The 24,190-nt window shown below is 37.6% G+C and overlaps 1 protein-coding gene and 1 pseudogene across 2 annotated transcripts in view; both read right to left on the bottom strand.

Moving 5' to 3' along the window:
• Nucleotides 1-24,190, bottom strand: part of MGMT (O-6-methylguanine-DNA methyltransferase) — a 309,575-nt gene that overhangs the window by 119,277 nt on the left and 166,108 nt on the right. The gene's annotated exons all lie outside the window — the stretch shown is intronic.
• LOC102473660 (heat shock cognate 71 kDa protein pseudogene) lies at nucleotides 4,181-6,358 on the bottom strand (annotated as a pseudogene).

Raw genomic sequence — 24,190 nt, 5'->3', positions numbered from 1 at the left:
TTGCAATGAGGCTCCATAGCACCACAGATTCATTTTTCATCACATACCAGAGTATGCTTATTATTAATTTTTTAATTGCCTGGCTTCCTAAAGACACATTACTATTTGTTTTCATTCCTTCATTTGCTCAATGAATACTTACCAAGCATCTACCATGTGCTAGTGTTTTAGGTGTTGGACATACAGGGGAATAAGGAGGCACAGTCCCCCCAAAGCATTTATTCTGAGACTGAGAAGCAGCAGAATAACCCAAAAACCCATAGAAATAAGTGATATAATATAATGATAACTGCTATGATGACCACTCAACAGGGAGAGAGACTAAACTGACTAGTAGAGAAGGAGCCTCTTCAGAGACAGTGGGCAGGAAAGGCCTCTCTGAAGAGGTGATTATTTGAGTTCAGACAAGAGCCCTCTAACATCTAGGATAAGGCCCAGCACATAGTGGGCCATTAATACGCATTTGTGTAATGAAAGAATTAATGATGGGAACCAAGAGCTAGAGGTATTCAAATGCCTGTTGAAAGAACAAGTAGTTTGGGAAAAAGATGACAAACTTCTATGAAAGTCATCGCCACACGAGTGAATGGTCAAAATTTTGGTTTCACAATTCTGTCAAATTTCCAAAAAAGTTCATGTAAAATTCATAGCTCCAATTTCTTGATTCATAGCATGCCACAAAATCCACTCTGGTTTGTTAAGGACCAATAAAGGAATTCTGTGAACATGGGTTCAAAGAACCACCATAAGAGGTTAAGTTCCAAATTATTTTAAAAGCTAAAGAAATGTTTAAGTTTCAGGATGAACATAGAGGAAATCAGTATACCACTACCCTTTCTTGCTGAAAGAAACTGTCACAAAGCTTTAAGGTTACTACTGGTTTCAAATGTGTCGGTTCCTGCCTTGAATCTTGGAAAGAAGCCTCAAGAAGATGGAGGCTTCGCTCCCACATCCAGGCTCTGTTGCCATCCACCGCCTTCTTAGCAAGTCTGTGTGCCCTGCCCCTGCTCAAACAGGCGCTCTGCCTTTGAACCCTTCCCTCTGGATTTGTCAGCCCCCAGGGAGTTACTGGCACATCAAGATCATGAAACTCAAAACCACTGCAACTCAAAGTTACATTTCTTTTCATGTTTTAAACATCTGACTTCCCCAAACTGCTTACTCCAGTTTTTCTCCTTGAATCAAACTTTCTATTCTCTTGTAGATCTTTTATCAGCAATCTCCGGGTCTCTTCCCAAACCATACAGTCTCATATGCAACAGTGAATATCTAACCTTCTCACACTCTCTAAGAGTGGCTCAGGGATGACGGTAATGGGGTAAATAGACAAGACAAAAGATGAAAAGGACAATTTGTTTTCTAACAGATTTTTTTCAGCTCCAAAGCTCAGTTTTCTATCCATAAGTCATCAGTAACAATGGAGTCATAGAAATCACTTCATACTCTGCTTGTTCAACCACTCTACAGGTCATAGCAGGTGCATTAAGAATACTTTCTGATGCCTTTTTTATATTATTATTATTACTCAGGAGTTACCTACCTATGGTTTCTGATCAGGACTGGAGTATATAACTGTAGGTTGCTTAGTAAAACGTAGAGACATTTTTGGCTGTTGAGGTGAAAAGGAGGTGCCACTGGCATTTAGTGAGGATGGTTAACTCAAAGAGAACCTGAGAAACTCATTTGCCAAGTACACCTCCAGATGAATACCCTGCTCACACATATCATGCCAAGGAGTCCACCAGCCTATTGAGTTTTGTTTTTATTTTTAAGCATATGTTATTTTTAATTTTTTAAATATAAATTCAGAAGGGATGTTTATAAGGATCTTCCTTGGTTATAACAATTCCTGGAAACACAATTAAAAAAAAAATATAGAGAATAATGGGCCAGAAGATTTGAGTCCCAGACCTGGTGGCTTGAAAAATATGCTGGGCACATGTGCATGTGTGACCAAAATCTGAGAAGGAGAAATGGAGAAGAGATTGCAGTGTGGCCATTCCTCCTAGGGGAGTGCATTCTTAACTTCTCTTTCTCTTGTTCTTTCCAGCGAGCACTAACAAATTGAAAACAAACAAAACAATGTAGAACTGCACTTTTCTTATGAAGATAATCCTGAATTTATTTAATAACTTTTCCAGTTTTTGTGAGGTATCTAGATGATCTATTTTTACTTTTTATGTGACTAAGTTCATGGTTTATCATTTATCCCTCCTCCAAGAATGCAGTTCTGTGAAGAAAATACCATTTAACTAGTAAGGGGCTGCACACCAATCACTAGCCCTGTACTGCACGAAATGTTCACCTGAGTGAAGGGCTACCTGAACTAACTGTGAGCTAGTTCTGCTGCTACTGTCCAACAAGGGTTCTCATCATCTATTCATGGTACTCTTCTAAAGTGGTCCTTCCAGAATTAAGAGCAGAGTGCCTAGGAGGAAATAAGCCTTCATTTGTCTTGCAAATTAAACTCTATTAACCCCACAGGCTGCTCCTTGAACATGCTTCTAATATTAGTTATGCTGCATACATTATGTAGATTTCCTGTTTTCAGCATTACATTAGACACCAAATATTTTTAAATTCCACCATATTTCTAAAATCAACCAAAGAATTCTAATGTTCCAATACGCAGGCAAGTTTGGAGAGTGTTAGTTAATTCTGAATCTGTATGATGCCCAATAACAGATTTTAATTGTTAAATGCCAGATAATCAGACAATTATTGCAGAGCCAGTTTGTGTGCTTCTTGCAAGATGTATAATGCACAAAGGTGAAAACTGTCTTACTTTGAAAAATTTAAATCTTTTGTCATATGAGCTATGATCTAAGAGAAATTCTGTGGAAACAAAACTCCATTGCTCACTCTTGATCAGCTACTTTACTATACCTCCCCACACACATTTTTTTCTTTTTCTTAATGTAAGTTGGGGCCTCCAGTCTGAATAGATGTGGTAAGAGTAGAGAACACTACTCTGCTTCTGACTTTAAAAGGAAACTGGAGCTCAACAAATCTAACAAGACGACAGCCATTTTAGGTGGAGGAGGCCATTTCTCAGTAAAGGAGGCCAAAGCCCTTACCCAGTGGAAATTTACCAGAAACTGGCCCCAACCACATTCCAGGAAGACTGAGCAATAAATGACCACCAAACCTGAATATGGGTGGGTCAGCCAGCCATAAAATAGCCTACCTCCTCCTTTAAGTAGACTCCTCCCTCCAGTCTCATCTGTTGCTCCTTTGCCCTATATTCAATAAATTCTTACTCCAACTTTCAGCTTGGTAAATTTTTTTTACCATCTGCATGTCAAAAATGCATGGCAGAAAGGACTCAGTCTTTCATCATTTGGTATGATGTCACCTGTAAGTATTTGACAGGCTCCTTTAATAGATCAAGAAAGTTCTTTTAAGATCATTTGTTTAACTTTTCCTCTTGACATGGTAAGCTGACATTTTAAATACCAAACAATCATATTCACAAGAAACACAATTTGGTCACATTCCATTATCCTTTTTATAAACTGCTGGTTTCATACTGCTACTACTCTTGAGAATTTTTGCTTTCATATTCATGAGAGATACTGGACTGTCATTTTCTTTTAATGTCTTAATTTAGTTATAGTATCAAGGTAATGCTGGCATTACAAAGAGCTGGAAAGTATTTATTCCCTTCTTGTGTATTTTTTGGATTAGTTTTATAGAACAGTATTATTTCTTTCATAAATGTTTTGTAGAATCCTTCCTGTGAAGGCAAAGTGGCCTGTATTTTTATTATAAAAAAGTTTCTGCTGTAAATTTGATTAGTATAATAGATATAAGACTATTTGGGTTATCTATTTCTTCTTGAGTGAGCTTTGGCAGTTTGTGTCTTTCATAACAGTTATCAATTTATCTAAGTAGTCAAATGCATGGGTGTAGTTGTTTGTAACATGTACTTTTGTTTTTTAATGGCACCAACTTTAAATAGTTTTTATTAAAGACGTTGCATTTTCTATTTATAATACAGTGCTTATAAAGTGCAATGTTATTTTTCCCTGTGCACATATTCCATATTCAAGTATTGAGAATGCCCAGTAATTCACTATAACAGCTGAACTTTAAGACTGCCACAGAATTTGCTACAAATTGAGGTTCTTCAATGGTTTACTGCATGGAACAATGCTACACAATCTGTACATGAGTTGGCTTAATCAACCATTTCAATGGTGGGTCCTGAAGAAGCATTACCAGATGGAGGAGCACCCACTACCAGGAAAGCCCTCAAGCATGGTCCCTGGCATGCCTCTTCTGCACTCTGGTACAGCTTGGTGATAATGGGGTTACAGACTTGCTCCAGCTCTTTCTGCTGATGCGTAAACTCCTCCTTCTCTGCAGTCTGGTTCTTATTAAGCCAGTTGATGATTCCGTTGGCATTTGTCAAGAATCTTCTGTTTGTCCTCATCATTGGGCTTGCCTTGAAGTTTCTCATCTTCTATAGTTGCTTTCATGCTGAATGCCTAAGGTTCTAGTGAATTCTTGGAAGATACTGTGTCCCTCTGCTTCTCATCTTCAGTCTTGCACTTCTCAGCCTCCTGGACCATTTGCTCAATGTTTTCCTTGCTCAAAAGACCCTTATCATTAGTGTTAGTAATCTTGTTCTCTTTTCCTGCACTCTTATCCACATTTTATTCAGGATGCCATTGGCATCAATATAAAAAGTGACTTCAATGTGAGGAACACCACGGGATACAGTAGGTATGCCTGTGAGTTCAAATTCGCCAAACAGGTTGTTATTCTTGGTCATGGTACTCTCACCTTTATGAACTGGGATGAGCAAACCAGGCTGCTTCTCAGAGTAAACAGTGAAGGTCTGTGTCACTTAGTAGGAATGATGGCATTACGCTTGCTGAGGGCAGTCATGACTCCACCAGAAGTTTCAATTACAAGGGAAAGAAGAGTGACATCCAAGAGCAGCAAATCTTGAACATTTCTAGATTTGTCTCCAAATGAGATGGCTGACTGGATAGCTGCACCATAAACAACAGCTTCATCAGGGTTGATGCTCTTATTCAGTTCCTTTCCATTGAAGAAGTAATTGTAGTAGTTTCTGAATCTTGGTGATAGTAGAGCTGCCCATCAGGACAATATCATGGATCTGTGACTTGTCTAGTTTGCATCCCAAAGGGCTTTCTCTACAGGGTCCAGGGTGCCATGGAACAGCTATGCATTCAATTCTTCAAATCAGGCACGGGTAATGGAAGTATAGAAGTTGATTCCTTCATAGAGGAAATTTATCTCAATACTGGCTTTCTGGGAGCAGACAGCATGCTTAGCACGTTCACAAGCAGTACGAAGGTGCCTGGCAGCACTCTTGTTCTCACTGATATACTTCTTATGCTTGTGCTTAAACTCAGTGATGAAATGGTTGACCATGTGATCGTCAAAGTCTTCTCCATCCAAGTGTGTATATCCAGCTGTAGATCTGACCTCAAAAATTCCATCGTCAATAGTGAGGATAGATACCTCAAAAGTGCCACCTTCCAAGTAAAAAATCAGGTTTCTTTCAGCTCCAATCTTTCTGTCTAAACGGTAGACAATAGCAGCAGCAGTTGGCTCATGGTTAACACTAAGCACATTGAGACCAGCAATGGTTCCAGCATCTTTGGTAGTCTGACTCTGAGAGTCATTAAAATAAGCTGACACAGTAACCACGGCATTGCTAACAGTCTTCCCATGGTAGGCTTCTGAGATTTCTTTCATCTCGGTCAGAACCATAAATGACATCTCCTTTGGACAGAAACTTTTTGTCTCTCCTTTGTATTCTACTTGTATCTTGGGACTGTCTGCATCGTTCACCACCATGAAAGGCCAGTGCTTCATATCAGACTGGACAACAGCATCATCAAATCTGTATCCAATCAGACACTTGGCATCAAAAACTGTATTGGTGGGGTTCATTGCAACCTGATTTTTGCAACATCACCAATCGTTCGGTATCAGGTAAGGTGACATAGCTTGTTACAGTTCGGTTCTCCTGATCATTGGCAATTATCTTTACTTTTACATGCTGGAAGATACTCACACAAGAGTAGGTGGTACCTAGATCAATGCCAACTGCAGTTCCCTTAGACATGATTGCTTCCATGTATACCTGCTGTGGCTCACGAAGTTCACGTGCTGACTGCATTCAATCTGTACCATGTACTTCTTATCTTTCAATGTTTGTAAGATTTTTAAAAATGATCCCTTTTAAAATCTCAACATTATTATTCTTGTCCTTCATTCCTTTATTTGGCCCCTGTGACTAGAGTCCTATCAACTTAGTAGTTTTTCAAAGAACTGGTTTTATGACTCATTGATATTTTCTATTATTTTCCATTCCATTGATCTGTTCTTAAATGTATTAGCTCCTTCCTTTGTTTGCCTTAGGTTTAATTTGCTCTTATTTTCATTTCTTAAAGAAGCTTAGATCATTATTTTGAGGCCCCTTATTAAAAAACTTAATGTTATAAATTTCCTTCAAAACAATTTTAGCTGCAACCCAACTTTTGATAGGCTGTGCTTTCATGTTGATTCAATTAAATTGTTTTCTAATTTTCCCATTACTTTTTAAATGTTCATTTTTTCCTTAAAGAATTATTTTACATAACAAAATATACATATTAGTTATATATATGTATTATATATAAATATAAACAGGACAGAGATAGCATGCATACAAACTGCTGAGTTCGGGACTTGAACCAATGTTGGCTATGTAGAAGTCCAGTGTCCTTAACCACCATGTCAACTGCTGGGCCTCTTCTGACTTCTTTAGACAATGGTTACTTCCAACTTTCACATATTTTGGATTTTCCACATCTTTCTATTACTGATTTCTTTTTCTTCTTTCCTTTTTCTTTTCTTTTTTTTTTGAGAGGTTTTTGCTATAGAGCTCATGCACTTGCCAGAAAGACAAAGAGAGACAGAGAGACAGAAAGCAAGAAATCACTCCCCATGGGGGATGGCCATGCTGGCAATCCCTTCTCCTCCATTCTCCTCTTGGGATCTTGGGCATGCACGCACATGCATCTGGCATGAGTTTAAGTCACCGGGTCCGGGACTCAAACCACGCTCAACTACAATGGTGACATAGCCATTACGCCAACTGCTAGTCCCTCTATTACTGATTTCTAATTTAATCCCACTGTGGTGATATAACAGACACTGTATAATTTGAGTAATTTAAATTTGTATTTGTTTTATGGCTCAGAATATGATCAATCTTGGAAATGATTCATGTGCACTTAAATGTGTATTGGGCTTTTGTTGAGTGTGGTATTCTAAGAATGTCAGTTACATCAAGTTGGTTGATAATGCTGTTCAAGCTCTCATATCCTTACTGAGTTTAGGTTTGTTTTACTGATCACTGAGAAAGGAATGATAAAATCCCCACTTATAATTATAAACTTATCTATTTCTCTAGTCCATTTTTGCTTAATATATTTTGAAATTCTGTCAGTTGCTTATTATGTAAAACTTATGTCTTCTTGGTGAACTGATCATTTCGTTATGTTAAAGAAATCAAAAAAAAAAAAAAACTATAGTAGTCCACTGTTTTACACCAAGCTGCTGTATTACGATCCAATGGGTCAGACTAAAAATCAAAATGTAGTCACTCATACTAATATTCCATGTCATCAAGCCAAAACTAAGATATTATTTGACCTGAGAAATCAGGAGAGAGAGAACAGCCTAGTTTCCCAAACAGGCCAGTTGCAACTGACTTGACAGGAAGTTGTCTCAGTTTAATCCTTCCCCAAAAGGAGAAACCTGAAATAACCAGTTAACTAATCAGTTATTTTCCATTTGTTTGGTTTCCCTGTCTTTGCCTTACAGGAAAGTAACTGAAATTCCCAAGATGTTTTTTGTTATTTTGTTTTTGCTTTTTCTCTAGCTTTTCCTTGTCTATAATAAAGTCAACCTACTCTCAGTTCACTGGATTACTTATTCTATTTAATGGAATATTGTCTGATTCAAGAATCACAAATAAAGCCAAATTAAGTTCTTTAAACAAAATTGTAATTATTTTTGTGGTTTTTTTGGACAACCATTATGTAATATCACTCTCTATTCCTAATAATATTCTTTGTCCTGCAGCCTACTTTAACGAAAATTAATACAGCCTCTTCAGATGTCTTCTAATTAGTATTTGTGTGGTTACCAGTTACTTTCCTTACACTTTCAGTTCTTTTCATTTAAAGTTGGTTTCTTGTGAATGGCATAAAGTTTGACTTTCCTTATTTCCCCTCATGATTTTACAATCTTTTTCTTAACTGGTATGCTTAGATCATTTCTGATTAATGTAATTATGGACATAGACAAATTTAAAATATAGCTTACTAATTTTTTCCTACTTTTTCCATTTGTTCTTTCTTTTCTCATTTTCTGAGTTTGGAGTTGGTATGTTTTTATAGTTCCACTTTATCTCCACTACCAAGTTATACTTTACACTCTTAAAACTTTTTTGATAGTCATTTCTCTAGAGATTTTAAACATTAAATTCCTTTCATATGAGAAATAAACCTAAACTTTCTCTACAATATGAGAGCTAACATGCTAATATTGTTGCAGCTTTTTTCTATTTTAATGAACGAAATAGGCTTAAAGTGCCTGCGTGGTTTCCATATCAGGGTTATGCTAACCTCACAGATAAAGCTAAATTAAGAATACCAACATGCCACCTACCTGCCCCCAGTGTGTATTTCAAGGCACTGGGTCCTAGTTTCAAACTACAGAGTTGGTCATGTGGGATCTGGCACCTTTATCACTATGGCACCTTTGGTTGTACTCTGTTCATTTTTTAACTTCTTAAAATGGATACTTCTACTGCTTTGTGTTTTCAAGAATAAATTTTTGTTATTTTGTCATTTATATGTTATCATGTTTATTTACATTGTTAATCTGTTTTTCTTGTTTTACTCTTATGTAGTGACCTTTTTTTTTGGGGGGGGGAGGTTTTTCGCTATAGGGCATGTGCGCTCACCAGACAGACAGAGAGACATAGAGACAGAAAGCGAGAAATCACGCTGCAATCCCTTCTCCTCCATTCTCCTCTTGGGATCTTGGGCACGCATGCACATGAGCCTGGCGTGAGTTTTAAGCCACCGGGTCTGGGACGTGAACTGTGGTCGACTACGTGGGAGTCCAGCGACATAGCCATTACGCTAACTGCTGGTTCCCCTTGTAGTGACCTTTTCAGTCTCTTGAAAAACACACTGGGTGTGCATTGCCATGTGTGCTCAAAATCCCAAAAGGTGAATAGAGGAGAAGGGACTGCAGTGTGGCTCTTCCCACTGGGGGTGATTTCTCTCTCTCTGGCAAAATGCACAAACCTCACAACAAACTGAGAAACAAAACTTTTCTAAGTTATTCCCTTTTCATACACTGAAAACACCCTTTGGTTGTACTCTGTTCATTTTTTAACTTCTTAAAATGGATACTTCTACTGCTTTGTGTTTTCAAGAATAAATTTTTGTTATTTTGTCATTTATATGTTATCATGTTTATTTACATTGTTAATCTGTTTTTCTTGTTTTCTTCTTATGTAGTGACCTTTTTTTTTTTGGGGGGGGGAGGTTTTTCGCTATAGGGCATGTGCGCTCACCAGACAGACAGAGAGACATAGAGACAGAAAGCGAGAAATCACGCTGCAATCCCTTCTCCTCCATTCTCCTCTTGGGATCTTGGGCACGCATGCACATGAGCCTGGCGTGAGTTTTAAGCCACCGGGTCTGGGACGTGAACTGTGGTCGACTACGTGGGAGTCCAGCGACATAGCCATTACGCTAACTGCTGGTTCCCCTTGTAGTGACCTTTTCAGTCTCTTGAAAAACACACTGGGTGTGCATTGCCATGTGTGCTCAAAATCCCAAAAGGTGAATAGAGGAGAAGGGACTGCAGTGTGGCTCTTCCCACTGGGGGTGATTTCTCTCTCTCTGGCAAAATGCACAAACCTCACAACAAACTGAGAAACAAAACTTTTCTAAGTTATTCCCTTTTCATACACTGAAAACACTCCTCCACTGTTTTATACTCAGTGTTCCTGTTGAAAAATCTGAAATCAATTTAAGCACCCTTGCTTTCCCTGTGCTCTTTCCCCAATGTTTTAGAATAGTCTCTACTTTTAAATTTCACAGTGACATATGTAGATATCAGTTTTCCTGCTTTTTGCTCCTTGATATTCTCTTGACCTTTTATGCTAAAGTCTTTCAGGTTTTCTTAACTCTAGTAAATTTATATCCATTATTTCTTCAAACAGTTCTTTCTAATCAACTGAGGTGGGAGATAAAAATTTGTTTTACTTCCAGTTGCTCTTTAGTTTTCATGGGATTCTCATAAGATAAGTAGTCTCGCTACCTTTGCAGGGAAGAAAAAGCATTGGGCTCAATCTAAATTCATCAAACACTGGTTAAACGAGTAACATGTTTCCTTTGGTAAGTATGCAAAGCAAAGCATAGTGGGTACATGCTACCCTTCAATAACCTTGTACCTTTCAACCTGAGGAAGCCTAAGTACATCTACAATCCAGGAGTGAGACTACAGTGAATATTACTAGAGTCATGCACTCTTACTCTCAGGTGTACAAGTGTAAGCTGACATGTGCTGTATGAATTTACTTGGGCTGCCATAACAAAACCACGTACACTGGATGGTTTAAACAACATACACTTATTTTCTCTGAGTTTGGAAGGCTGGAAATGTAAAACTAGGTGCCAGCAAAGTTGGTTTCCTCTGATGCCTCTTCTCCTTGGCTTCCAAATGGATGGCCATCTTTTGTTTGTTTTTAAGTTTATTTATTTAATTTCTTTCATGAGTGAGAGAAAGAAAAACATGTATGTGCATGAGAGGGATAAGCACCCTTGGCAGGGTCTGGTTACACCATGATCCACTTTCTCCAGCCCTCAGTTAGTCAGGCTCTTGAGTATCAGTGCCAGGAATATTATAGGTTGACTCACCATCCAAACCTGAGGTCACCAGAGTGTATGTTAACACATTTCATTACACCACTGCTTGCGCCACCCAAGCTTAGCCTAAATGCCCTCTTGCTACCTACCTCTTCACATCGTCATCTCTCTGCACGCAGGGCCCAGGTATCTATGTATCCTATTCTCCTCTTATATGCACACCAGGGAGATTAGATTAACATTCACTATAACAAATCCACATTTCACTCATACAAACCTGAGAATAAGAGTCTCCTTAAACATTGTCTCCTAGGCAGATCTGCTTCACATGCTCCCAGCACTATTAAATCTTGATGGTAATCAATTTCAATTGATTTATATTGCCAGAAAAGAAGAAAGAAACTAGCCTGTAATGATCACCTACATAGATATTCTGAAGGACTGCATTAGGAAGTATTATCCCAAGTCACGTTCATTATTGAGGACATAGGAATTTCAACAAAAAGGAAAGACCCCACTACACAAGAGGGCGTTTTGCTTTGTTGAGGAGGGCTTGAATTCACGGGACATGGCAGGCCCATCTGCACTCAAGTAAGGCTCATAAGACACATTCCTTTTCCATTTACCAGCAGTCTTCTATTCAAGGGGCACTAGGTCTCCTTGGGAATGACAAAAACACTGTTCAAGGCACTCATTAAGAAGTGTGAACTGCACTTACACCCAATGGAGCTTTTCAGATATACATTATGTTACCTATCACACCACACTAATTAGTGACAAAGGGTGCTTCTGTCTATGCAGGTCAGTGCAAATGTAAAATATGTGAGAAACAAAACTGCTTTTATTTAAGAGAAGCAACTCTTGATAAAAATCCTACAGGTTTCTATAGCCTCTGACTCAAGTGTGGCTGTTCCTGTCGATTTAAACTACATTCTATAATTAGAAAACAATTTCTAATATTCATTTAATGATGTCTAAATGATAAATTGCAAACTATTCATTATAAACTATTTTTCAATGACATAATTTCAGATTTCCTCAAGATTTTTTAATTTGTTTCATATGTTTCCTAAACATTGTCTTATAAATGCAAATATGAAAATGGCTTCATTAAAGAAAATAAAAACTATGATTTCAAAAAGGAGTTTCATTCTAGGAGGCAAATGGCATCTCTAAGATAGCCTATAGAATGCATAGTAAATCAACAGCAAAATGCTAAAAGCTTTTTATTTGAATTTAGCAACAAGACGGAATGCCTGTTACCATAACCTCTATTCAAAATTACATTATAAGGACCTAGCAGAGAGCCAGCAAAAATGAACAAACAAGTAAAATTGAAAATGAAGAAGTGTTAGCATTATGCTTTCAGTGACAGTTGCTTATATTGCACAGGGATGATTCACTCAAAACTGGGCTAAAAGAGTGATCATTATAGTCCTTCTCAATGAAACCAGCAAGGAAAGTCTCCTTAAACATTTATTGAGTGCCTACTGAGTTCTAGCCTTCATGCTTGTTAGACATTAATGAAATCTATTATTACAATAATCTTGAGAGGCTTCTACCTTGAATAACTGGTTCAGTTCAGCAGTAACCATCAAAATCAAGGTTTACCACTTTGGGGTGTCCGAAGGCTGGACTTGGCAAAGGGGAAAAAAAAAAATCACAGGGCACTTTCTGGGTTTCTTTCGCTATAAAATTTTTGCCACAGAGAAAAATATTATGAAGATGAATATTTTACTTCATAGATAAATGTCTGAGGAGTAAGAACTTTATGAGCTCTAACCAAAAGTAAAGAAACTCAGAGTACTAAATCCTACCTTTTCTCATGCTAAGCATAGTGGCCAAGAACAGGCAGATTTTAAGATCAGACGAATATATGAAGTTTCCAGTCTCTGGTTTTTTTTTTTTTTTTTTTTTTTTTTTTAAGAGGTTTTTACTATAGGGTGTGTGTGCTCACCAGAAAGAGAGAAATAGACAGACAGAAAGTGCGAAATCCAACCCCTGGAGGGATGGCCATGACGCAATCCCTTCTCCTCCATTCTCCTCTAGGGATCCTGGGCATGCATGCTCATGTACCCAGCGTGAGTTTAAGCCACTGGGTCCGAGTCTTGAACCGTGGTTGACTACGTGGGAGTCCAACGACGTAGCCATTATGCCATCTGCTAGTCCCCCAGTCCCTGTGTTTCTGACATGGAGAACACATATCCACTCTTGATATATATTTTGGTGCTCTATACATCAGGATCTCTGTGGCCTATTCATGAGATGCCACTGTATTCTTGTCTCTTAGAGAAGCTGGTCTGTTCATGAACAACCCTTTCATGCTCTGGTTTTCATTTTCATTAAATTAATAAGCAAAGTAAAGATGTAATCAATTATCAGAAAGTTTAGGTAAGACCTAGTTCTTTTTAAAAATTCCTATAAATAATAGCACAGATTTAAATTAAATCATATATCTCAAAATTATGTAAATACCCGAGCACCTGTTTACAGACAAGATGGAATGAGTAACAGGGACAGGAATTATCTTCCTATCTAAGACAACCAAAAGAAAAAAAAAATCTGACAAAACAAATAGAACAGTTTCAAGAAAATGGGAAAACAAAGCAGTGATTGACAAGGAACAGGAAACAAATGGGAATGAGATCTGTGAGTGCCCTGAAAGTACCCAGGCACAGGAAGGGCCTGGTGGGCTTCTGAATTGAAGAGATGTACTGAAAATCTTGGAAACCAAAGCAGGCAGGCTCTGCAGAACAGAAATGGAGGAGACAGATTTCAGAAAGAGGATTGCAAAGATCTATGGCAAGCCCTCCTTGCCTGTTTAACAAAGTACCAATGGGAACATCAAGGTCAAGAAACTATCTCAGGTCAAAGAACTGTCTAGGAGATTGACAGAGTAGTAATCTCTGCCCTAGTGGGGCTAGGAAAGTGTCCAGCAGCCAGACTGGAAAATATCCTAATTCATGAAACACTGAGGACAATGCTAGAAGGACCTGGCCTCAGTAAAATGCTCTGTTTCCACTTAACAAATCTATAAACTTAAAACCCAAGAAAATCAAATTGTTTTTAACTAATTTAGCTACATCTTAGACAAAGCCCAAGAATATTTATTAGAATACAAAAATCCTACCACCCAACATGGTTTAATTCACAATGCTGGCATCCAGACATTACCAGACATCCAAGAAGCAGGAAAATATGATCCATCATAAAGAGAAACATCAGTTCAAACCAATCTGTAGTTAGCCCAGATGAAATAGGAGGAAAGGACATAAAAATAGTTATTGTAACTGTATTCCAGATCTTCAAAAAGTAGAATTATGGAATATATTAACAAAAAGACTGAAATAGAACTTCTAAAATCTGAAAAGTTAAAAAAAAAACTTGGATGAAACACCATTGGATAAAATAACAGATTAGACACTGCAAAAGAAAAGATTAGTGAATTTGAATATGCATCTACAAAAACTATTCAAAATGGAGAACAGAGAAAGTTAAAAAAAAAAGTGTCAGTCAGTAGTTAAGACAACTTCAACAAATCTTATACATATGTAATTGAACTTTCTAAAAGAAAGAAAAAAACTGAAGAAATAATAGTCAAAACATCTATAAATTTGATGAACTACAAATGCACAAATACAAGATATTTAGTGAAATCTAGCAGACAAGACATGAAGAAAATTAATAATCAAAATGTTAGAAAATACTGCTTAATATCAATAGCATTACAAGCATCCAGAGGGAAAAAGACCTGTTACACAGACAGGCACAAAACAACAAGGATGACTAAAGAATTCTTAATGTAAACAATGCAAGAAAAAAGACTATAGCAAAATCTATGTAGTACTAAAATAATAATAACAAAACCTGTCAATCTAGAATTCTATATTCAGTGAAAATATCTTTTAATAATCCAAGAGCAAAAGAGACATTTTGGGCATACAAAAGCTGTAAGAATTCATTATCAGCAGACCAGCACTATCAGAAATATTAAAGTGTCAGGGAGAAAATGATGTCAGATACTATGCTTGGTGAGACATATCTGGCATTAGTATTATTCTTATTGAATTTGCTATAGGGTATGTATGTTTGCTACATGAGAGGGGAGAAAAGTGAGAAAGCCCCTCACCCCGGAAAAAGTCACATGACAATCCTTTCTCTAGTTTCCGTTTGGGATTTGGGACATGCACACACATGAATCCAGTGTATTTTTTTTTTTTGAGAGGTTTTGCTATAGGGCGTGTGTGCTCACCAGAAAGACAGAGAGAAAGAGATAGAAAGCGAGAAATCACCCCCCAAGGGGATGGCCACACCGCAATCCCTTCTCCTCCATTTTCCTCTCGGGATTTTGGGCATGCACCCACACACACCCAGTGTGAGTTTAAGCCACCGGGTCCGGGACTCAAACCGTAGCTTACTACATGGGAGTCCAGCGACATAGCCATTATGCTAACTGCTGGTCCCAATCCAGTGTATTTTTCAAGGCACTGGATCAGGACTTGAACTGCAGAGTTGGCCACACACATTCCAGTCACCTACACTACCATACTGGCTGGTCTGATATGGCATTATTTTCTAAATGATTTCACTATTTTGAATATTTAGGTTTGTTTTAATTTTTCACTATGATAAGAGAAGATTCAATTTTTTGTTTTCATACTTTAGATTTTCTCTAGAACGCACTTTTCGAAAGTGTAATTCCTGAGTCAGAGTTTTAGGTATATGGTCATCACAAGACAGTAATTTACAGTAGCAGCAGCATTCTATGAAATCCCTCCACGCTTGGAAATGTGTATTTCTCTCCTAATTTAATGGTGAAAATGGCATTTTATTTTAATTTTCCTAAAATTTTGTTCAGAAAATATTTTCAAGACTTGAGATCTAAAGCAGTTATTTTCATAGGATGCATGTAGAGGATATTTTACCTTCTACTTAACTTACTCCATTGTACCTAAATATTTCTCAGCAACAAATTTAGTTCTCTGAGCAGCATGAGGCATGGAACTAATCATCATTAATGAGAATCTTCTTAACTTGACTTTTAAATACCCACTTATTCCCAGAACAAAGATAAGGCTTTGATCCCACTCTGCAATGTGGTTGAGCAAACAACCCTCTCCCTAAACCCCAACATAGATACAGCATTCAAAAATGACAGAAGAATTGACTTGATCTCTTCATGGAGCAGTGAGCAGGTCCACTAGGTCCTAGAATAGTGCCTGATGCACATGACACTCAAATGTTCACCATGTAAGTGATGGAATCATTATTTTCTACCTGAAAATTAGTTTGGTCTTCACAGTAACTCCAAAATGCTCTACTTTTGTACTATAGTGAGGGGTGGGGGGGGGAATACATATAAAAACACCCACTTCCAGTGATGGAACAGTAGTAAAAATAACCTAAATAACTAGTCACTGTTAAATAATGTTAAGTACATTTATGATAAGTCAGTAAGTAATATATCCAATAAAAGCAATATATAATGATAGGGCATAAAGCATATAGCTGTACATGAAAAGGTGTATGTGCTATGATATATGCAATGTGATATGATCCAGATTCTACTAAAGTGTGTATATTGTATTTATAAAAAAGAAACTATAAAGACTAATTCAAGTTATATCTGTCATGAGAAAATGAACATACTTTATTTTCTTTACACTTTTCATTTTTAACATTGAGCTCATATGCCTTTTATAATCTCAAAAAAGTGATCAAATGCAATTAAATCATTTATATAAATTTAAGCAACCTGGAAACAATACAACTTCCAAATGTTTACACCGTAACACTCTTTTGTTCTTGTTTCCTTATTTGAACATGTGGCTGGATGAATAACATATTTAGTCAACATATTATTATTTGCTTTTTACCACACTTTACAAAAACAGAGAACTAGGCCCTTTTCCTTATTTTCCACCCTTAAATGGTACCATGTAAGTCTTAGGCCATGTAGTTGAGGTTGAGTTACAGATTCCTAAGATGTAGATATTAGTTGTAAAAAAAAAACAAAACAAAACCAGAGTGGTTCCACTAACATAAATAAAGTCAAGAAACAAAATACATAACCTGGAAACATGGATGGGAAATACAAGCAACAAATTACTTTTCCTTGCTTCACTTTATGATCATATTGATACTGATGAGGTTTGGGATTTCAAGGTATTTTTCCTTCCCTTTTTCATTAAAAACAAAACAAGTGTAGACCTAGATTTCTGGACAGCAACACACTTTTCTAAAATATTTACAAAATAAAGCAACTATTTTTAAAGTGAGTCATTTTTCTTTAAATGAACAGTGTCAGAAGCAACTTGGCCATTATTTTCTCAACTATGAGCATGTTAGTGCAATGAAATATTTCAAAAAAGAGCTTTACAATCTTGTAAGCACTTTATCCAGTAACTGGTATTTAGTAGACCTTGCCAGTTCACCATTGAGAATGGATTATTCTACTGATCACAATTTGAGACAGTGTCTCAGTTTTGTCTAAAAAAAATCCGCCCCCCCAAAAAAAAACCCTCATTCATTTATGTGCATCCAGTCACATATTCACTAAAAGTAAAAATAATTGTCTCAGGATAAATTTTAAACACTAAAATGAGTCCATCTTCACTAACTTAAGAGCTTTGTTAGGAAAAAAAAACCTATTTTCTATAAACACAGGAGAAAAGAAGCTAGAAAGCACTGCAAGACAGTCTGCAAGACAGTTTGTTTTAAAGGAAGGGTTAATATCTTTCTTCACATCCAGCCATGAACTACACCAAAGAGCTCCTCACGGCATGAGATGGGAAGACATTTCACTTGATGTTGCTCAAATCCAACTTTTAAATTGCCCTTCAGAGGAATCTCTAGGCAGACAAGCCGACCTTCTACAGGGAGATCAAAGAGAAGTGGAATCATAGTGGCCAGGCCCTTTCATCTGGACGGACAACACCAGTGCTGGGTACCTGTTGCTCCTAAGGGGGTAAGATGTTGCGAGAATTACATATTAACTAAGCACGCCAGGTACCTAGTGCATGCAGAAGGTTGACGAGGCTAGCCAGCCACAGACTGGAGGGACACCATGATTAACCAGACAAAGAACACAGCTGTAAACCAAGTGCCCACTTTCTCTCAATGGTTTCTATCAAATGTTCTTGTAAAAGTTCACTGCTCCAGGAGCATATACATGCACATAAGAGTGTTGGCGGCTTTCTGACATGCTATTTAGCATCTCTTGAAAAGAAATCACTTAAAATATTTGTTTCAATATGCCGCATTTTCCTTTTTGGCCGTCTGAATAATTTCATGCCCATAAAGAGGGACATAGTGGAATTACCCAGCATGAGTTCAGGAGACACAACTCCACTCAGCTTGTGACACCATCCCTTTCACATCCAACTTGTGAAAACTTGCATTTGGTTTGAGGGATGGGAAAATATACACATGGGATTAAGTAGAAATCATGAATGTATTTTATTTGTGAGCTACAGTAGAAATGCAGACTGACTTAGCTTTTCCCTATAGACAATCAATTGGAAGGCACAGCCTTCATGAAGTAAAAGGTAACATTGCTCACACAAATATTGTGCCTGTCACTGAGTTACTGAATTCTATACTGCTTACCGGTTCCTTCCTTACAAAGTGAGTCAGGACCTTGTGCTTCTTCAGAAAGGCAACTGAAAGAAAAATTCCAGTACCTAAGGTTTGTAACTAGCCATGGATAGCCTACAGCATAAAATGCACTACCATGGAAAATAAAATAACCTATTATACACTCACATGATACACACAGCACATCCTAGATGTGCATTTGTGTAGAGATGGCACTAATATTTTGAACTTAATGACACCAGTTTCCACCAAAACCATATTCATGAAGATTCAGAGCCTGAAATAATGAAATACTGAGTTTACATGGCATATTTAACAGAGAAGCAGCAATTGATACCTATAATACCAAGTAACCCAGAGTACCTTCAAAGTAACATGAGGATCCACATTTTTTATTAGGCACTTGCCAGAGGTCATGTATACTCATGGGGATGGGGGAGTGGGAGGAAAAATCACTACTCCCCCCTGTCCCATGGGGAATGATCACACTGTAATCCTTTTTCCATTTCTTTTATCTTATTGAAATCAAACAACGCCAGGTGTTTTTCAAGCCACTAGCCCGGGACTGAATAGTGCCTGATGCACATGACACTCAAATGTTCACCATGTAAGTGATGGAATCATTATTTTCTACCTGAAAATTAGTTTGGTCTTCACAGTAACTCCAAAATGCTCTACTTTTGTACTATAGTGAGGGGTGGGGGGGGGAATACATATAAAAACACCCACTTCCAGTGATGGAACAGTAGTAAAAATAACCTAAATAACTAGTCACTGTTAAATAATGTTAAGTACATTTATGATAAGTCAGTAAGTAATATATCCAATAAAAGCAATATATAATGATAGGGCATAAAGCATATAGCTGTACATGAAAAGGTGTATGTGCTATGATATATGCAATGTGATATGATCCAGATTCTACTAAAGTGTGTATATTGTATTTATAAAAAAGAAACTATAAAGACTAATTCAAGTTATATCTGTCATGAGAAAATGAACATACTTTATTTTCTTTACACTTTTCATTTTTAACATTGAGCTCATATGCCTTTTATAATCTCAAAAAAGTGATCAAATGCAATTAAATCATTTATATAAATTTAAGCAACCTGGAAACAATACAACTTCCAAATGTTTACACCGTAACACTCTTTTGTTCTTGTTTCCTTATTTGAACATGTGGCTGGATGAATAACATATTTAGTCAACATATTATTATTTGCTTTTTACCACACTTTACAAAAACAGAGAACTAGGCCCTTTTCCTTATTTTCCACCCTTAAATGGTACCATGTAAGTCTTAGGCCATGTAGTTGAGGTTGAGTTACAGATTCCTAAGATGTAGATATTAGTTGTAAAAAAAAAACAAAACAAAACCAGAGTGGTTCCACTAACATAAATAAAGTCAAGAAACAAAATACATAACCTGGAAACATGGATGGGAAATACAAGCAACAAATTACTTTTCCTTGCTTCACTTTATGATCATATTGATACTGATGAGGTTTGGGATTTCAAGGTATTTTTCCTTCCCTTTTTCATTAAAAACAAAACAAGTGTAGACCTAGATTTCTGGACAGCAACACACTTTTCTAAAATATTTACAAAATAAAGCAACTATTTTTAAAGTGAGTCATTTTTCTTTAAATGAACAGTGTCAGAAGCAACTTGGCCATTATTTTCTCAACTATGAGCATGTTAGTGCAATGAAATATTTCAAAAAAGAGCTTTACAATCTTGTAAGCACTTTATCCAGTAACTGGTATTTAGTAGACCTTGCCAGTTCACCATTGAGAATGGATTATTCTACTGATCACAATTTGAGACAGTGTCTCAGTTTTGTCTAAAAAAAATCCGCCCCGACAGTGTCTCAGTTTTGTTTAAAAAAAATCCGCCCCCCCCAAAAAAAAACCCTCATTCATTTATGTGCATCCAGTCACATATTCACTAAAAGTAAAAATAATTGTCTCAGGATAAATTTTAAACACTAAAATGAGTCCATCTTCACTAACTTAAGAGCTTTGTTAGGAAAAAAAAACCTATTTTCTATAAACACAGGAGAAAAGAAGCTAGAAAGCACTGCAAGACAGTCTGCAAGACAGTTTGTTTTAAAGGAAGGGTTAATATCTTTCTTCACATCCAGCCATGAACTACACCAAAGAGCTCCTCACGGCATGAGATGGGAAGACATTTCACTTGATGTTGCTCAAATCCAACTTTTAAATTGCCCTTCAGAGGAATCTCTAGGCAGACAAGCCGACCTTCTACAGGGAGATCAAAGAGAAGTGGAATCATAGTGGCCAGGCCCTTTCATCTGGACGGACAACACCAGTGCTGGGTACCTGTTGCTCCTAAGGGGGTAAGATGTTGCGAGAATTACATATTAACTAAGCACGCCAGGTACCTAGTGCATGCAGAAGGTTGACGAGGCTAGCCAGCCACAGACTGGAGGTACACCATGATTAACCAGACAAAGAACACAGCTGTAAACCAAGTGCCCACTTTCTCTCAATGGTTTCTATCAAATGTTCTTGTAAAAGTTCACTGCTCCAGGAGCATATACATGCACATAAGAGTGTTGGCGGCTTTCTGACATGCTATTTAGCATCTCTTGAAAAGAAATCACTTAAAATATTTGTTTCAATATGCCGCATTTTCCTTTTTGGCCGTCTGAATAATTTCATGCCCATAAAGAGGGACATAGTGGAATTACCCAGCATGAGTTCAGGAGACACAACTCCACTCAGCTTGTGACACCATCCCTTTCACATCCAACTTGTGAAAACTTGCATTTGGTTTGAGGGATGGGAAAATATACACATGGGATTAAGTAGAAATCATGAATGTATTTTATTTGTGAGCTACAGTAGAAATGCAGACTGACTTAGCTTTTCCCTATAGACAATCAATTGGAAGGCACAGCCTTCATGAAGTAAAAGGTAACATTGCTCACACAAATATTGTGCCTGTCACTGAGTTACTGAATTCTATACTGCTTACCGGTTCCTTCCTTACAAAGTGAGTCAGGACCTTGTGCTTCTTCAGAAAGGCAACTGAAAGAAAAATTCCAGTACCTAAGGTTTGTAACTAGCCATGGATAGCCTACAGCATAAAATGCACTACCATGGAAAATAAAATAACCTATTATACACTCACATGATACACACAGCACATCCTAGATGTGCATTTGTGTAGAGATGGCACTAATATTTTGAACTTAATGACACCAGTTTCCACCAAAACCATATTCATGAAGATTCAGAGCCTGAAATAATGAAATACTGAGTTTACATGGCATATTTAACAGAGAAGCAGCAATTGATACCTATAATACCAAGTAACCCAGAGTACCTTCAAAGTAACATGAGGATCCACATTTTTTATTAGGCACTTGCCAGAGGTCATGTATACTCATGGGGATGGGGGAGTGGGAGGAAAAATCACTACTCCCCCCTGTCCCATGGGGAATGATCACACTGTAATCCTTTTTCCATTTCTTTTATCTTATTGAAATCAAACAACGCCAGGTGTTTTTCAAGCCACTAGCCAGGGACTTGAACCACACAGGTGGTCATGTGGGATATGGCTGCCTTAACTACTATGTCACTGGCTGGCCCACAAGCCCTTATTTATTTTTAGGTTTTGCCATGGGGCACATGTGCTTGCCAAAGACAGTGAGAGACGGTGAGAGATCATTCCCTAGTAGGGATGAGCACTCCACAATCCCTTTTCCTCCTTGCTCCTCCCAGGACTGAGTACTACTTGTATGCACCCAGTATGATTTTCAAGTCCCGGTCTGGGACTTGAACTGAGGTTGGCCATGGGGGAAGTCCAGTGCCTTAACTACGTGAGCCAAGTGGTTCTATTCTTTTCGTTTCTTTATTTTTTTTAGATTTCTGCTATAGGGTGTGTACAGTCACCAGAGAGAGAAAGATAGAGAAAGGCAAAGTGAGAAATCACTGGTCGTGGGTGGTAGCCATGCCACAATCACTTCTTCATTCTCCTCTTGGGATTTTGGGCACAGGCATACATGCACCTGGCATGATTTTACAGCTGTTGGGTCCAAGACTCAAACTATGGTCAGCCATGTAAGAGTCCAGCACCTTAACCTCTATGCCACTTGCTGGTCCTAAGCCACTTCTTAAAAGAGAAAATCTACTGCCTAATGACATAAGCCTGAAGGTAAAAACAGCATTGCAGACCAACACTGCCCTGCAAGACTCATGTGCAGGACCTGCTACTGAATGAGAGAGTGAAAAGTCCAGTTGGATAGCCACCACCTAGAGAGAGGCAGGTCCATGTTGTGTGTCTCGTAGGAGGTAGGTCTGGAAGAACCCTCGGCAAGAGGTTTCTCTGGGAGTAGAGCTGTGAGCAATCACTTTCCAAGGATCAGAAGGGAGCTATTTGTAGTGGTAGCTGTTTTGGGTCTTACTCCTTTCAATACCTGGTATGCTCCTTCTAAAGAAAAGACAAGATTTTTATAAAAGGACATCAGAAAGTTTGTGAAAAAGTAGAAAGTAGAATTGAAATACTGGTTTATTTTATTGCCAAAATTTTTTTTAAAAATTGAAATTCATGCACAGGTTTTTCTTATATGCATTTCTATGAACTTTTTGAAGACCTCATACATTTCCTGCAGAGGATAAATTCCTGGTTCTCTTGTCATTATTTTGTGAAAAACCAGAATAAGCAGGAAAAAAAAAGCAAGATGGGAGAAATCAGCTTAAATTTGTTTTGTTTGTTTATTTTTTTAAAAACTTTGAATCAAATTTCTACTGTTAAAATCAAATTTTAACAGTATAATGAGTTTCAGCTTTATTAATTCAAGATTCCAAACAGTCTGAGCTTTCTTTTCCTTTCAGAACCCACACCTCCAAATGTACTTGACAACTCTGGCAGATATTTTAAAAGTTGAGCAAAAGTAATATTGTTTTAGTTTCTTCCTTTCTTTTTTAAAGATATAATGGCCAACTGCATAAAGTTAGATGTTATTTGTTGTGTAAACTTGGAGTCCAAGATATTTTAAATCAGCTACAAACCAGCATTGACTAAATTAGTTAAAATAGAAAATGTTTTTCCCACAGAGTAAGACAGGTTAGTCAGTCAAGCTGGTGTGCCTGTTCATTTGTCATTTATACATTAGTAATAAAATTATAATAAAATTTTTAAAATGTACTTTCAGTCTAACATCCAGTGCCTTGTCTACTACTAACACTAACATTTTATTATTTTTTTAAAATTATTATTTGTTTTTGGAGAGGTTTTTGCTATAGGGCACGTGCACTTGCCAGAGAGACAGAGAGAGACAGAGAGACAGAAAGCGAGAAATCACCCCCCAGGGGCAGTGGCTACACCGCAATCCCTTCTCCTCCATTCTCCTCTCGGGATCTTGGGCACGCATGTACATGCACCTTGCGAACACAAACTTTTGAGTATCTGAGTTTTCCCCTCACATTAAGTGCACTGGTTTTGGGACCAGCAGGTGGCATAATGGTCACTGGACTCCCACATGGTCAACCGCAGTTTGAGTCCTAAACCCAGTGGCTTAAAACTCACTCTGGGCATGCGTGCTCAAAATTCCAAGAAGAGAATGTAGAAGAAGGGACTGCAGTGTAGTCACCCTCCCTCGCCCCGTGTGTGTGTGTGTGTGTGTGTGTGTGTGTGTGTGTGTG

This window comes from Tupaia chinensis, unplaced genomic scaffold (genome assembly GCF_000334495.1).
Source record: "Tupaia chinensis unplaced genomic scaffold, TupChi_1.0 Scaffold000197_1, whole genome shotgun sequence".
Classification (NCBI taxonomy): domain Eukaryota; kingdom Metazoa; phylum Chordata; class Mammalia; order Scandentia; family Tupaiidae; genus Tupaia; species Tupaia belangeri.
The sequence above is the reverse complement of the archived record's forward strand: the minus strand, read 5'-3'. Positions and strand labels throughout refer to the sequence as shown.